The sequence below is a fragment of the Grampus griseus genome (assembly GCF_964374135.1).
Source record: "Grampus griseus genome assembly, chromosome: 2".
Classification (NCBI taxonomy): Eukaryota; Metazoa; Chordata; class Mammalia; order Artiodactyla; family Delphinidae; genus Grampus; species Grampus griseus.
The window spans coordinates 152,737,533-152,751,965 of NC_139018.1; the positions used below are offsets into that span (position 1 = coordinate 152,737,533).

The following is a 14,433-nucleotide window of genomic DNA, read 5'->3' on the forward strand; positions in this document are numbered from 1 at the left end:
ATGCCTGGTCTTAACTCCGAAACCATCAAGCCACATGACCACCTGACCTGCAGATCAAATGTAAATGTGTCCATTAAATATTCTCCAAAGATTAATTTCTTTCATATCTTTTTGGTATAAATAGCATTAAAACATTTCTTCCCATATGTTAATGACTTGCTTATGCCCTCCCTCTGTATTTGCCTACTGCCCATTGAAAGGCTCCCCCCGCTGCCCCCCCAGAACTCCAGTCAACGCTGATCTCACCCTTTCTCTGGGCATCATATCTGTACTCTAGACATTGTCGTTTGATGATAATATTCTTTTCGTTACACCCCGAGACCTCTCTAGAATCCAAGGATCATTACTCCTCTGTTTAAAATGATAGCCAAGAACAGTCTGTGTAGAAAGGGTCTCACTCTGACTTGCTGCCCCTCTTCTACCTCCTATGGAATAAACCCTCCACCCCAGGTCCCTTCTGTCGGCTTTCCTTGCCCACACGAAGCCATCACAGATGGTTTTACCGCCCTTTCCCTTGAAGGTATTGTGTGTGTGGTGTTTATTTACAGCTAATCTCCTTTTAAAGTGTGAGTATCTACATTTAAAGTGTGAGTTTCTGCATTTTAGAATAAGAACACCTTATAAATCAAGAAGCAAAACAGGGTAACGGCTTTTCAGAGAATATCCAATAAACTTTTGAAATCTCTGTCCCATTTTCAAAAGGTCAGAGTGTAATTTAAATGAAGCATGGAAGGGTTGCAATAAAGTAGCAGCTGTGTAGAATGAATAACTTTCTCGGTACCCACCAAAAAGTGATTCATATAACAGCAAAGGTCTCTTGAACTAATGAATAGCTGTTAAAGATCTGTGCAGAGAATAATATGTAGGTGCAGGGCAGAGACTTCTGGAGTTATAGCTACACTATAATTGAGTTCCCGGCTGGCAAAAAGACCTTTGAAGACCGATTATCTCTGTTTACCCACAGAACAATAAAAGTTTGTAGAAGCCTATTTCCAATCATTCACTTTTTCCACGAAACTAAAATTCCTCCAGTGCAGCCCAGGATGTGGGGCAGAGAGCTTTTCATTTCTGCACATGGACTCAGAGACACCAGCTCAGGTCTAACCGGGGGTTTATGTTTTAGGGCTGAAGATCTGATTAGATGGTCAGAAATTCTAACCCTCCCGCCACCCCATCCATTCCTTTTATAATAAAATAGAAGCCTTTTTTTTTAAATCCATTTGCTCACCTACAAAAAGCCCCTGCTCCTCATTGCTCCTTCGTTTTGATATTGACAAGTAATCTATGCTTTTTTACCCACTCATTCAATGATTTCCAATCATTGGTCACATATATGTTCAAATGCATAAACGATGGAGCAAAAACGCAGTGTACTTTACGTCGTTCACTTTTTAACTGATTGTCATGAACACAAAGCCCCAGGAAATGGGAATCATTTCCAAATCAAGAGTATTTTGTTTACAGTTGTTTTGAAAATAATTAGAGGGAGTGGTTCCAGTGCCCTAGAGTCTGCACTTCCTGAAAATTCCCTACTAGAGATTTTTCTCAGGGTAAAGATTTATTCGGTGAGCTGAACTATTCATGTCTTTATTTTTTTTCATTTTTATTGGAGTATAGTTGCTTTACAATGTTGTGTTAGTTTCTACTGTACAGCAAAGTGAAATCAGCTATACGTATATCCCCTCTTTTTTGGATTTCCTTCCCATTTAGGTCACCACAGAACACTGAGTAGAGTCCTCTGTGCTATACGTAGTTATCTAGTTTATACATAGTATCAGTAGTGTATCTATGTCAATCCCAATCTCCCAATTCTTCTTAAAGTAACAAAGAATGAACATGTGATATACTTCATTCAATGCCCACCTCCTTCCTTTATTTCATTAGCAAACAGATTACATGCAAGTGTATCTAGGGTAGAAACCTCACTTCCTAAAACTTAGAGTAAAAAGTCGGTAACTTAACTATTTATTAACCACCTACACGTTTGCAATATATAATAGATGATTCTTAGAGGGTAAAACACAAATACTCTATAAAAGTGCTGAAAACACTGTTAAGAAGAGACTTTGGCGTTGCCCTCCCTGATGAAAACCGAGCCAGAGTGGGAGGCGGCGTGGCTGCAGCGCCGCGGGGAGGGCGGCTCAGGTCGCCTTCTGCAGCCGCGTCTCCGTCAGTTCCCGTCGCCGTCACAGGGGCGCCGAGCGGCTCCAGTCCTGGGCCGGGGCGGAAGCTGCGGTCCCGCCTCAGCGCCCGGAGGACACGCGGGAGGGAGAATGCGCCAGAGGGCCAGGCGGGTGCGTCTGTTTGCCGCCGGAGGATGAGGTGGCCCAGTGGGAGCTATTCTGACATGTCCACTGGAAGTTGTAAAAACACGGCTGCAGTCATCTTCTGTGACACTTTACATCTCTGAAGTTCAGCTGACCACCATGGCTGGAGCCAGTGTCAATCGAGCGGTGTCTCCCGGACCTCTCCATTGTCTAAAGGTGATCTCGGAAAAAGAAGGGCCTCGTTCTCTGTTTACAGGATTCGGCCGCAATTTACTGGGGGTGGCCCCTTCCAGAGCAATATACTTTGCTGCTTATTCAAACTGCACGGAAAAGTTGAATGGTTTATTCGATCCTGATTCTACCCAGGTACACGATTTCAGCTGCACTGGCAGGCATTTACTGTACATTTCTCCCGAGAAAAGAGTGACATTGTGTCATCTCATGCTTTCCATCCGCAGGTCACTTCCTGTAGAGATATGGACTAACTTAAACCTCGTTTTACCGCAATCACAGCGACCAACCCCATTTGGCTGGTAGAGACTCGGTGACAGCTTGACGCAAGGAGCCGTGGGGAAAAGCAAATGGGCGCTTTTGAGTGTGTCCGTAAAGTGTATCAGACAGATGGACTTAGAGGATTTTATGGGGGCATGTCGGCTTCATACGCTGGCATATCAGAGACTGTTATCCATTTTGTTATTTATGAAAGTATTAAGTAAAAACTACTGGAATATAAGATTTCTTCTATGATGGAGAATGAAGAGTCTGTAAAAGAAGCATCCGATTTTGTGGGAATGATGCTAGCTGCTGCCACCTCAACAATGTGTGCCACAACTATAGCATATCCACATGAAGCTGTAAGAACAAGACTGCGTGAAGAGGGAACAAAATTAGATCCTTTCTTCAGACGCTGTCTTTGCTTGTTCAAGAAGAAGGCTATGGGTCTCTTTACTGTGGTCTGACAGCTCATCTGGTGAGATAGTTTCCAAACACAGCCATTATGATGGCCACCTATGAATTAGTGGTCTCCCTGCTCAACGGATAGCACCACCAGGCTGCTGCTATAAAGGGGGAAGACCAAAAGATACAGTGGACCATGGAGTACCGAAGCCAGCTTGGTGGACAGAAGGAAAGTAGTGTGGGAACACGGAACTATACCTAAGTGGAAGTTTGGCTGTAGGAATTAAAGTAATCATAACCACATTACTTAGTCTTTTAGTAATGTGAAAAAAACCCTTGGCTGCCTCCAAGAGAAAGCCTTTAGAAGCACTCCTTCTTCAAAATTGCCATTTCCTCTACCACGTCCACAGGACACAGTTGGCATTTTGTTGATTTATGGCAATCAGAGTATAGTGTTTATTCCATGAGCACTTTTGCAGTCATCTAGACAAAGCCATCTGTAACTATACACTCTACTATAACTGTCCAAAGATAGTATTGGCAGTCATAAATTTCTAACTTCTGTATAACTCCTATAAAACTGAAAAATAACAATGATAGCAGTATTTTTACATTTCCTTGAGAGAATCTGGCACTGTATTTTAAAGTTAATCGCTTGGCATTAGTAATCACCGTTTTTGACGACAAATGAAGTAGCGTCTAAACGTGTTTATTTTTAGCTTTAAAATGTTTTCGTTGCCACTGCTCACAGGTGCTTTACGTTTAGCATAATTGAACACTTAAATTGTTTGTTAACGTATCAACTCAAATGGTAATAGTCTGGGACACAATAAACCGGTAAAATGTTGATTCTTGGCCAGTTCAGTGACTGGAGCATGTCCTCTTATCTTTTCTAACCTAATGATACATGAATGAATGCAATGTCTTTTCAGTGACTTATTAATTATGAACTTGAATTATCCCCTGTCATCCCTAGGTATCATTTTCTTAAAGTGGAAAACATTTACTGCTTCTGAATCTTTCTCTATTTGGTTTCACATTAAGAATTTGAACCTTTGAATTATTTCCAGAAGCTCTGCATACATTGCATTTATTTAGTAGAGAAAATGGTAATTTTCAGCTTTGCCCTTACCAAGTGTTTTTTTTTTTTAAGGCCACGTTATGAATATCTGGGGCAGCATAAACATTATGAAGAAGGACCCTCTGCTATCTGATTGAGCAGGTAGTTATCCTAATTAACTTATAGTTTTATAAATGAACAAACTGCTTTGGACAAGGAATTTATTCCATCCTAATTTCTTGAATGGTAAATCGTAGAAAGATTCAAGTTAATTCAGATTAAGCATGTTAACAGGATATAGCTTTTACATTTTGCTGTTGAGTTCAATTGCACCCTTTAATACTTTAAATGTATTATATGTATGGCCCTTATTAAGATATTTGCTGTAATTCTATGAAAAGACTTTCACTTATGGATGTTGCTATACTGGTGTGTGAAACTTATACAATTAATCTCCAGTGTGGTACTCAAAAAAAAAAAAAAAAAGAGAGAGAGATTTCATCTTGCAGGATTTTAGAGCTAGGAAGAGATCATCTAGATTAAACTCTCCATTCTACAGGTGACAGAACTAAAGTCCAGAGAGGTGACGTGTCATTCCCAAGGTCAACCAGTAGTGATGGTACCAAGACAGGGTCCCAATTGGGCTGCACCTGTGTCCTAGTCCCTCACTGCAGTGCTTTCTGATTGGCTAGAAACATATATGTAAGTGATCGTAATTATTTCCCTAAGTCTTTCTAACACAAGTGAATTAACAACAAAAATGATACCAAGGCTTTAGAAAAACGATTTTCTCGAGCCCTCCCAGCCACACACAATAGAAAGCAGATATCATCCGCCGCTATTTATGCCCAGGAATTCAGTTTTCTATCTCACAGAACAATTTCTGGCTCCTGGCAAGTCTGATGTAAATCCTGGAGCATGTAACTGACACTGTGTGCTAGAAGGATCAGAGAACTCGGTGGGATAAAGGACCCCAGCCCACCAAGGGCCACATGACTCACACATTCAACCCGATGAAGAGGCTGGTAACATAGCACCATCAGTTCTGTTAAATGCATTTCTCCTCCTCTTTCAAAGCCCCACTCACTGCTGGTCCTTCCTTAGCCAAGACTTTTCCAACCACATTATTATTTCCCTATTATCTGTTTCATGTCATACTAACATAATTAGGGGTGGGGATGCATCTTTCCTAATCACACCCAATTTCTCTTTATCTTCTGGGAAGAGAGACTATTTCAGGTCACCATCCATCCACGCACTAGACACAGACTTTAAAACGACTTGCTGTTTTCCGACAGGCATATCTCTGGAACACTGGAAAGTTGATATTACACTTGCAGAATGGTGGCCCTTGAAATTAGGTCAATAGTAAAAGAGCTCCTGTGACTAGGAGTTTTGTTTGTCAGTAAATATTTGCTGAGCACCTGCGTGCGCTAAGCTGTGCGGCTACAGAAATCAAGACATCTTTCAAGATCTCTAGAATTCAGTCTCCTTGGGAAGGAAGCTGAATGGAGATTTCAGTGTGACAAGGGAGATAAATGAGGAACCAAAGAAACAGAGAGGAGTGTCTGGGGCCAGCTGGGCAAGTCAGTGAAATCTTACCTGGGGGAGGTGATGTTTGAGCTCTTATCCGATAGCCAGGCAGAGAGAAGACAGTGGCAACAACACCAAACTGGGGAATTATAAGTAGCTCTAATAGTACCGAAAGATGGCTCAGGAGCTAGGAGTCCCAGCAGATGGGGTGCAGCAGGTAAAAGGGGTTGAAGCACCCCTTCCTCTTCTGAAGTTTTCTCTCCGCAGAGCTCTTAGCTCCCAAATGCCAAAGATGACCCGATCTGTTTAGTCTGGTTGCCCAAAATACATTTCAGAATTTCTAGACATCTTTAAAATTCAGCTCCCATTCACTTAGGTTTTCCACCTCTCCCAAGGACGCGGGGCAATCAGTGCCTGGCTTTTGGAATATTGCCCTCAGGTTCACAGCTGCTAAATTATTTTATTTTATTTTATTTTAATTTTGGCTGTGTTGGGTCTTCGTTTCTGTGCGAGGGCTTTCTCTAGTTGCGGCGAGCGGGGGCCACTCTTCATCGCGGTGCGCGGGCCTCTCACTATTGCGGGCTCTCTTGTCGGAGCACAGGCTCCAGACACGCAGGCTCAGTAGTTGTGGCTCACGGGCTTAGTTGCTCCGCGGCATGTGGGATCCTCCCATACCAGGGCTCGAACCCATGTCCCCTGCATTGGCAGGCAGATTCTCTACCACTGCGCCACCAGGGAAGCCCAACACAGCTGCTAAATTCTTAAAGCACAATCAACAGAGCGCAGAAGCGAACATGAGAGGCGTCCTTTCCCCATTAGATGAAGAACTTTGGGGGGTATTAACCAACTCCTTCTTAATGAAAAGGGATTTCCCACTTCGAAGAAAGGCTTTCCCCTTAGAGAAAAGTCTGTATTTCTCAAATTGTTATTTCTTAAAATAGCTAGCAGGCCAGCGTTATTTGTGGGGTTTTTTCCTGTGTTTTGTCTTTGGAACTCTGAACTGTACTTAAAATATAGTATATTTTCAACAGTTAAATGGGAGAGAAGGGGGTATGGGTGGTTCAGAGAATTAAAAGTATATGAACATTTTTCGGAGACTACTGGAATTTTTATGTCCTTGGCCAGAGATTGTCTGAAAGGAGTAGAAAAATCCTGATTTTTTAAGGTGTAGGTAAAAGTCCTGTAATACCTCTGGAGAGAATACTTCAGTTGGATTCAAAGGGGTCAGGTCTCTCTGTATAGATAATAGAGGCCATACAAAGAATGGATAATACTAACCATAGAAAGAAAGATGAAATATTTAGGTTGGTGTCTCCACAGGACCTACGACAAAGAATAACACCAACTTCATCTTACACGTCTTTTTTTTGCTATGTAATTATGCCTTTTTTTCCCTCCTCTGCTGGGTACTGCTCAGTGCCTAACTCTGGCTTAAATTTTAAAGGCAGTAATTAAGCCCTAGAAACTCCTGGTGCCAAAGCTGTTCTGCAGTGCCGTTAGTACAGTAAATCACCAAGCTACCCCCTTGGGGCTCCTTCCCAGAAGCTGTCAGAGGCAACTCCATGTTTATGGGAGAGTCTCTCGATGCTTTATACTCACTGGGATAAAATTAAGTCAAGGAGCATTCAGTTAAAATGGCAGGGTAAGTAAATGAGCTGTACCGGGTCCCTCCATTTAATTTGCATCAAAGACTTCGAACTGGGGGAATAAAGATGCTGGCGCCGGGTTCTGGCTGAGTAATTCTGGGCTACAGCAGGTATGAGTTTGCTCATTAGGTCGTGGAAGACTGGAGACGTACCATCTCTTCTGTGGATGCTCAAAAACAAATAACACAGGCGTTTAGAGGCTCTGATACCAACCCCCAAACTGGACAAGAACTGGTGAAGCACCAATGGGATAATATGCAACTCTCATACCTCGTTGGAGATTCAGAGAAGAAAGAGCACATATGGTTTGTGGCCTCTGGGAGTTTACAGATTAGTGGGGAGAACAGTTCAACAAACAAGGGTACAGTGAACAAAAGGGATGCAATAGGAATGATCCTGGATGTTTGGCTATAAGTGGTATTAATTAGAGAAAATTTGAAACTGTGAAATCTTGAGAGCCAAGAGAGACCATAGAAACTGTCTCATCTATAGGTCCAAGCCTTGTCTTAGGGATTCTGCTAAAAGTTTCCCATAATGTCCCCTCTGCAAGGTTGCCAGGAGAGGTTAACCCAGGTGGCAGTAGCAAATTGTCCTCATGTTACACTGAGTATGTTTTTGTAATCAATCAGCCCCCATCACCAGCCACAATTCCATCCACATGCGTCTCTACATACACCCACGTGAGGCCTTCCTCAATGCACTTACCCAGTGTACAAACTACTCCAAGAGTGCATACATCACCCTCCATCGATATTCCTGCTGACGCTCCACAGGTGAGCTGGCCTCCTTGCCCCTCCTACCTGTACTCACGCTTCCTCCGTCCAGTCAGCACCAACCAGCCCAGCCCTTCCATCTGGAGTCTTCTCCGGAAGACTCCAAACCCCCTTCCTTGACCAGCAGCCTCCCAAACACCCCCAAGTGAGCTGTATTCAACTCTCCTAACCTGGATCAATTGTGCTGCTTTATTCATTGACTTTGTCATTATACCATGTTAGTATTTGAGGATCAGTATCTTTCATTTTTCATCCGCCATCCAATGTGAGAGCATCATGTAATGGATGCTTACTGAGTTCAACGTAAAGAATGAGTCCCTGATAAATGATTTCTGAATAACACTCTTTAGCACATTTAGAAGTGCATGCTTTACTGTATTTCGATTTACTCTTATCCGTTTGCATAAGTTTAATTCTGAACAATCCACCAACATTGTACCAAAGACTTCCCTTCCTAGTAATTGGGCATTCATTTTCCTAATACGTTGCATCCATTTAAAGGCAGTTTCCTGTTTTCATGCATTTCAAGCCTAACAAAGATTGAGTAGAGAGTAGACATCTATGGGACATCCCAACAGAATCTGCTCTAGTTTTGCCAAGTTCCTATAAAACTCTGCTATTCTGCTCTCAATCGCTCGTTGCTTGGTAACCAGCCCAGCATCAGTCAGAAGGCACATAAAGTCTCCTTGGTTAAGTCCAAGTATTGATATAACATCTGGGTCTCGCTGATTCTGTACCTTTGTAACGGTTGCTTAGAACCACTTTCAGAGGAAATGTTTGAGAATCATTGCTATGCTAAGCGCATTTATCCTCCCCTGGCATTCAAGACTGGCTTGACCATGAGGACAGGGCCACTTGGCTTGCCCTGGTCCTTTAAGTGTTGCCCCTGGTACAGTATTTCTATCTCAGCATCATGCCTGTCTACACACTTCAGAAACTTCCCCTGGGCTGACCTGTTGTCTCTGTAAATAGGAGGCAACTCACTTTCGTTCGAAAATGAGCAGGTGAAAAGCAAAATCTTCCAACTCCATGTAGGGGGAAGTTAAGACTCACCCAAACTTTCAAAGAAACAGTTATAGTGAAGGTGGAATTGGCAGTGGCAAGACAGAAATAAACAAAGATTGCCCACTTCAAAGACCTGGTGTAAACTTAGGACATGCACCCTTGCATTGAATATGGTAATTGCAGGTGACTCATGTGAATGAAAGAAAGAAATGATCAACACCCACAGGAGTCAGACATTTCCCTATGCATCTTTGGTCAGATTTCTCACATCCATAATGATGTGAGTTTTGCCTTCTTTGGGTCCTTTCACTGTAAGCAGTGAAATTGACAAGGCAAGGCCTTAGAGGATGAGATGAACAAGCTTTTTAAATAATCAGGAGTTGACTGAAGACGTGGATCTTGCAACATGCATTTTTTTGGTTTTTTCCCTTATAACATCATTTTTTCTCTCTCATTTAGATATGTATGCATGTATATATGCATACATATTAACTATGCATTTTTAAAAATTCTACCTGCTATTCTTTGAACTGCTTTTTCTCCCACACAATATGTTTTATTTTCCCTTACAATTAAGTGTTCTTTGTAAGCATGTTTTTTTAACAGCTCATCTATCAAAACGTTTCATTATCTGATATACTACTGTATTTGACCAGGACTCCACCATTGGATATTTTGGTATTATATATAATATATTTTTTATATATATTTATATTATTATATATATAAATATATAATATATGTATATACATACATACATTGTATATATATATACATATATACATACATTGTGTATATATATACAATAAATATATATATTTATAATATATTTATATTATATATAAACTACAATAAAACATACATATATACATACATTGTATATATATATACAATAAATATATATATTTATAATATATTTATATTATATATAAACTACAATAAACATCCTATATATCTCTAAAAAAAGACATGGATCTTGCAGTGAATGCTGCTTTGAGAGTGAGAACCAGACCAGTGTTAAAAACTCTGGTTCCAACAATTCTTTAAAGAGCTGTAAATTCCTAAAAGGGAAATCTGTGTGCTTACTGCATCCTTCATGATACTGAGCTCTGAGGTCTTAAAGTAGAGAACACTCCCCCAAGTTTTGTCGACTAAAATGAATTAACATTATCGTCCCCACCAGTATCGGATTTCCATATCATATTCCACAGAAAAGCACAATGAGACACAATCTTATTAAGATTCTATCAAGATTGTAAAAATATTTCTGGCAGAATTAAACTTTTCTATTTCTTTAGGACCAAGGTTACCATGTATAATAATAGGTTGACAAGACATGGAAGCAACCTAAATGTCCATTGACAGATGAATAGGTAAAGATGTGGTACATATATATACAATGGAATGTTACTCAGCCATAAAAAAGAATGAAACAATGCCATTTACAGCAACATGGATGGACCTAAAGATTATCATACTAAGTAAGTCAGAGAAAGACAAATACCATATGATATCACTTACATGTGGAATCTAAAAACTACATACAAATGAACTTATTTACAAAACAGAAACAGACTCCCAGACATAGAAAACAAACTTATGGTTACCAAACGGGAAAGGCTGGGGGGAGGGATAAATTAGTAGTTTGGAATTAACACATACACACTACTGCATAGAAAATAGATAATCAACAAAGACCTACTGTGTAGCACAGGGAACTCTACTCAATATTCTGTAACAACCTGTACGGGAAAAGAAAATGAAAAAGGATAGATATATGTATATGTAAACTGAATCTTCTTGCTGTACACCTGAAGCTAACACAATATTGTAAATCAGCTATACTCCAATATAAAATAAAAACTAAAAAATAAGAAAAAAGATAGGCTGAAAACAGAGTAGAAAAATTCCCTGATATAAAGAAGAGTTAGCATAACCATAAAGAAGTAGAGTGTTCAGAAAAAAATGCAGATATTTTAAAAGATTTATGCCACGGGTTGCCAGAGCCTTCTGATACTTCCTGATGGTACTTCATGTAAAAGCTGAATTTGAAAAACGTTTCACAGTTGATTTTAAACTTAATTTTGTGCATTAATTATTAACTGAGACGTATGCAACTGTGGCAAAGTAGCTTGCTAACCGTAGCTACCGAGGGATTTACACAAACTCTATTGTGTTATGTAGTTGTTATTTTGCATATTTCATTTACTCAAGGGGAGAACATTATAATTTGTCATTTCCATATTGCCAGATTATTGTGCACCCTCCAATGCTTCCTCTCTCTATTTGTTTGGAATCTGTCAATTTCTGCACCATTTAATACGACAATTTGACTTCCCAAACACCAGAAGAATCTCGGAGGGCTGCATTTCCATGGAAAATTCCTTCCTCAGGAACCCAAGCTCAGCATTACCATTTGACACCACTCCTCCCCGCTCCCGTGAAGCTTAACTATTCGATTTCATCTTGCAATGATACCATTTACATGAATATCCTCTTAAATATATTATTTTAATGCTGAAATAAGAGATGCAGGCGACGCAGTTATTACAAGTTTGCATACCTTACAAATGCACAGAGATTGCTGGGGACATTGAATGCAGTCACTCTTGCAAAGACGCAAAAACGATTTCCACAGCATTTCATATGCCGACTGTATAAACAGCTTCCAAAACGATTGTTAAAGAAATTCTATTTGGCCCTTGCTCACACGTTGTCCACACTTAACAACATTCTCTTCAACTGCCTTTCAGTCCAGAAACCAAGATGCTCAAATACCATCACACGGCCTTCACACTGGCCCATTTAGTTTTGTTTTCTTTCATCAAGTTGTTCCCCAAATAGGTTTTGCAATTAGTTCCCATGTTGTATCAATCACGAAAGTCTGTTTGTTTGATTCCATCCAGTCAGCAAATGTGTATTGAATGTCTTCTCGAAGTTGGATGCTGAAAATACTCTTTTCTGCGATATTGTGAGCTGCTGGCTGGTTGGATCCTTTAAGGATTTTTTCAGGCTTGTTTAAGCTCTCAGTTCTTCGAACCAGAGAACACAGATTTTTTTTGTTTGTTTAACAATAAGCTTTAGTTAACTTTATTTTTCATGCCCCTTAGTGTTGTTATGGAGTAATTTTCCTGAGTTCAACACTTTGCCTAGGCGCTGTACAATATGTAGGATATAATAAAAATTATAAATATATACAAATGTAGAAGCCATCAATTAGATTGAATCTATATGCCAATGTATCACTGAGAGCTGGACTCGCGTCCCTGACTTGTCCGTTACTGGTTGATGACCATAAACTAGCTTAATTTCTCTAAGTCTCAGTTTTCTCATCTGTAAAATGGAAATAATAATAGAGAATGCCTCCTAAGGCTGTCGGGGGATGAGATGAGGTAACCCCTACAATCCACTGGGGTGAGACAGCGAATCTGGATGGCCCGGAGGCTTACTTGGGTCACTAGGCAGAGAGCTGGCTCTAGGGGGCTGAGTTAGCAAAGGAAGAGCTGATTCAACTGTTCATCTCCAGAGGGTCCCCCAACCCAGGAGGCTTCCACAGTCACATAGTCGTCCCATGCAGCCCATTTATGCCTGCTCTGAAACATAGGTTAAGACATCAGGAGATGGTATGAGCTCTAATTCCTCTTTGCTTGTAAGTCACTCCTGCCCCGTAAACTATTTATATTTGTATCTCAGTGTGCTGTTTCTGAGCACCCATCATCCTTCGGCCAACAAGAAATCAGCACAGAGCCTGGCACATAGTAAATGCTCGACGGATGTTCCCATGATGCCACTGATGATGTCGATGATGATGATGATAATAATAAGGATGTCATTGATGATGATGATATCATTGTACTTGTTTGAACTCTGGGTCCTAGTATCATAGCGTGAGCCAGATTATTGAGTTGCCATCTGTAAGACGTGTGAATTCAAACAGACTTGGAAAACTTAAGCATATTCAATTATGCCAAAGGTTGATGCAAATGGCATTAAAAATTATTTTTTAAAAAACAAATAATCAGAATTGGCCTTTGTAAAGTGAAAGTGGCACCCTATGTTTTTATTAAAATTATACCAGACTATTAGAAGACTATGTTTTAGCCTCAGATCTTCTTATATCTGATTTTTCCATTAAAACGTATGTGCCTTGAGGTTGAGGATTACGTTAATGTTTAGACACAAGAGAGTTCACGATATAGTACAAGCATTTGTAATAGACTGAATAAATGAATAAAGAGATAAATCTTTCCAGGATTAATCTCCACCCACGACGGTACTTCCATCCTTTTAAGTCTTTGCTTCTTAAATTTTGTATACCACAAAATCAAGCATTGCACTACAAAATATCTTGGGTTATTTCCCAACTCTTTCATATACATGATTATCTAATTTCTCTAAACTTTAAAACCCTCAAGGTGAGCTGAAGTCCTTTCTCCAAATTGGACAATACACAACAAGTGATTAATTTACATTTTTAAAGCCTTAGAGGGGTCATGCAACATGCTAGAACGTGGAGATTCCTTAGACAAGGAACAAGACACAGTGCCCACCTTCAAGAAATTCCCAGTGTGGTGTGGAAGATGGATCGGGAGCCAGAATTTGACATACTGTGGATAAAGCTAAGCCCAGGGCTCCGGGTGAACACGGGGGAGGGAAGCGTAGCCCAGGTGGCACGTTTCATATGGTTGTTGTCAGGACTGGATGACGTAATAAATACCGGGCACCTGGCACAGGTGTCTGCTCCACAAATGTTCATTCACAGAACCTTCTTCCTTCTCACCTATCCTTGCTGCAAAGGACTCTATTGCTAGAATAAATTAAGCTGCTTTTTATGCTGATCTTAAGAGCACTGGTTGATGTGGCTGGTATTTTAGGCTAGAAATAGGCCAGGTTGTATTACATTCACTATATGCCTCGCAACACAGTTTGATCACCCTGAAAACGGGGTGAAAACATCTCTCTACAAAAGGGTCTGTTTACTGATTCTGACATAAGCTCCTGTTCCTCTGGCTCATGACTCTTGGAGGAGTAACAGCATCCTGGACTTGGAGAGACTCGATTTCTATATCCTGACACAATCTTTCTGATCATGGTCAAGTTCATCCCCTAAACCTCATTTTCTTCGGCTATAAATGAGGGAAAACGGTACCCACCTCAAGCAATCGTTGTGATGATTCAGGAAGATGATTCATGTAAAGATCTTGTCTCATTTATTTATTCAATAAATATTAATTGAGCACCTATTCAAATTC

The 14,433-nt window shown here is 40.4% G+C and overlaps 1 pseudogene across 1 annotated transcript; it reads left to right on the forward strand.

The window, feature by feature from the left end:
• Positions 1 to 2,084: 2,084 nt before the first annotated feature.
• LOC309819336 (solute carrier family 25 member 36-like) lies at positions 2,085 to 3,309 on the forward strand (annotated as a pseudogene). The gene is made up of 2 exons: positions 2,085 to 2,668; positions 2,781 to 3,309. The product of its transcript is annotated as a solute carrier family 25 member 36-like (transcript).
• The last annotated feature ends 11,124 nt before the right edge of the window (positions 3,310 to 14,433 follow it).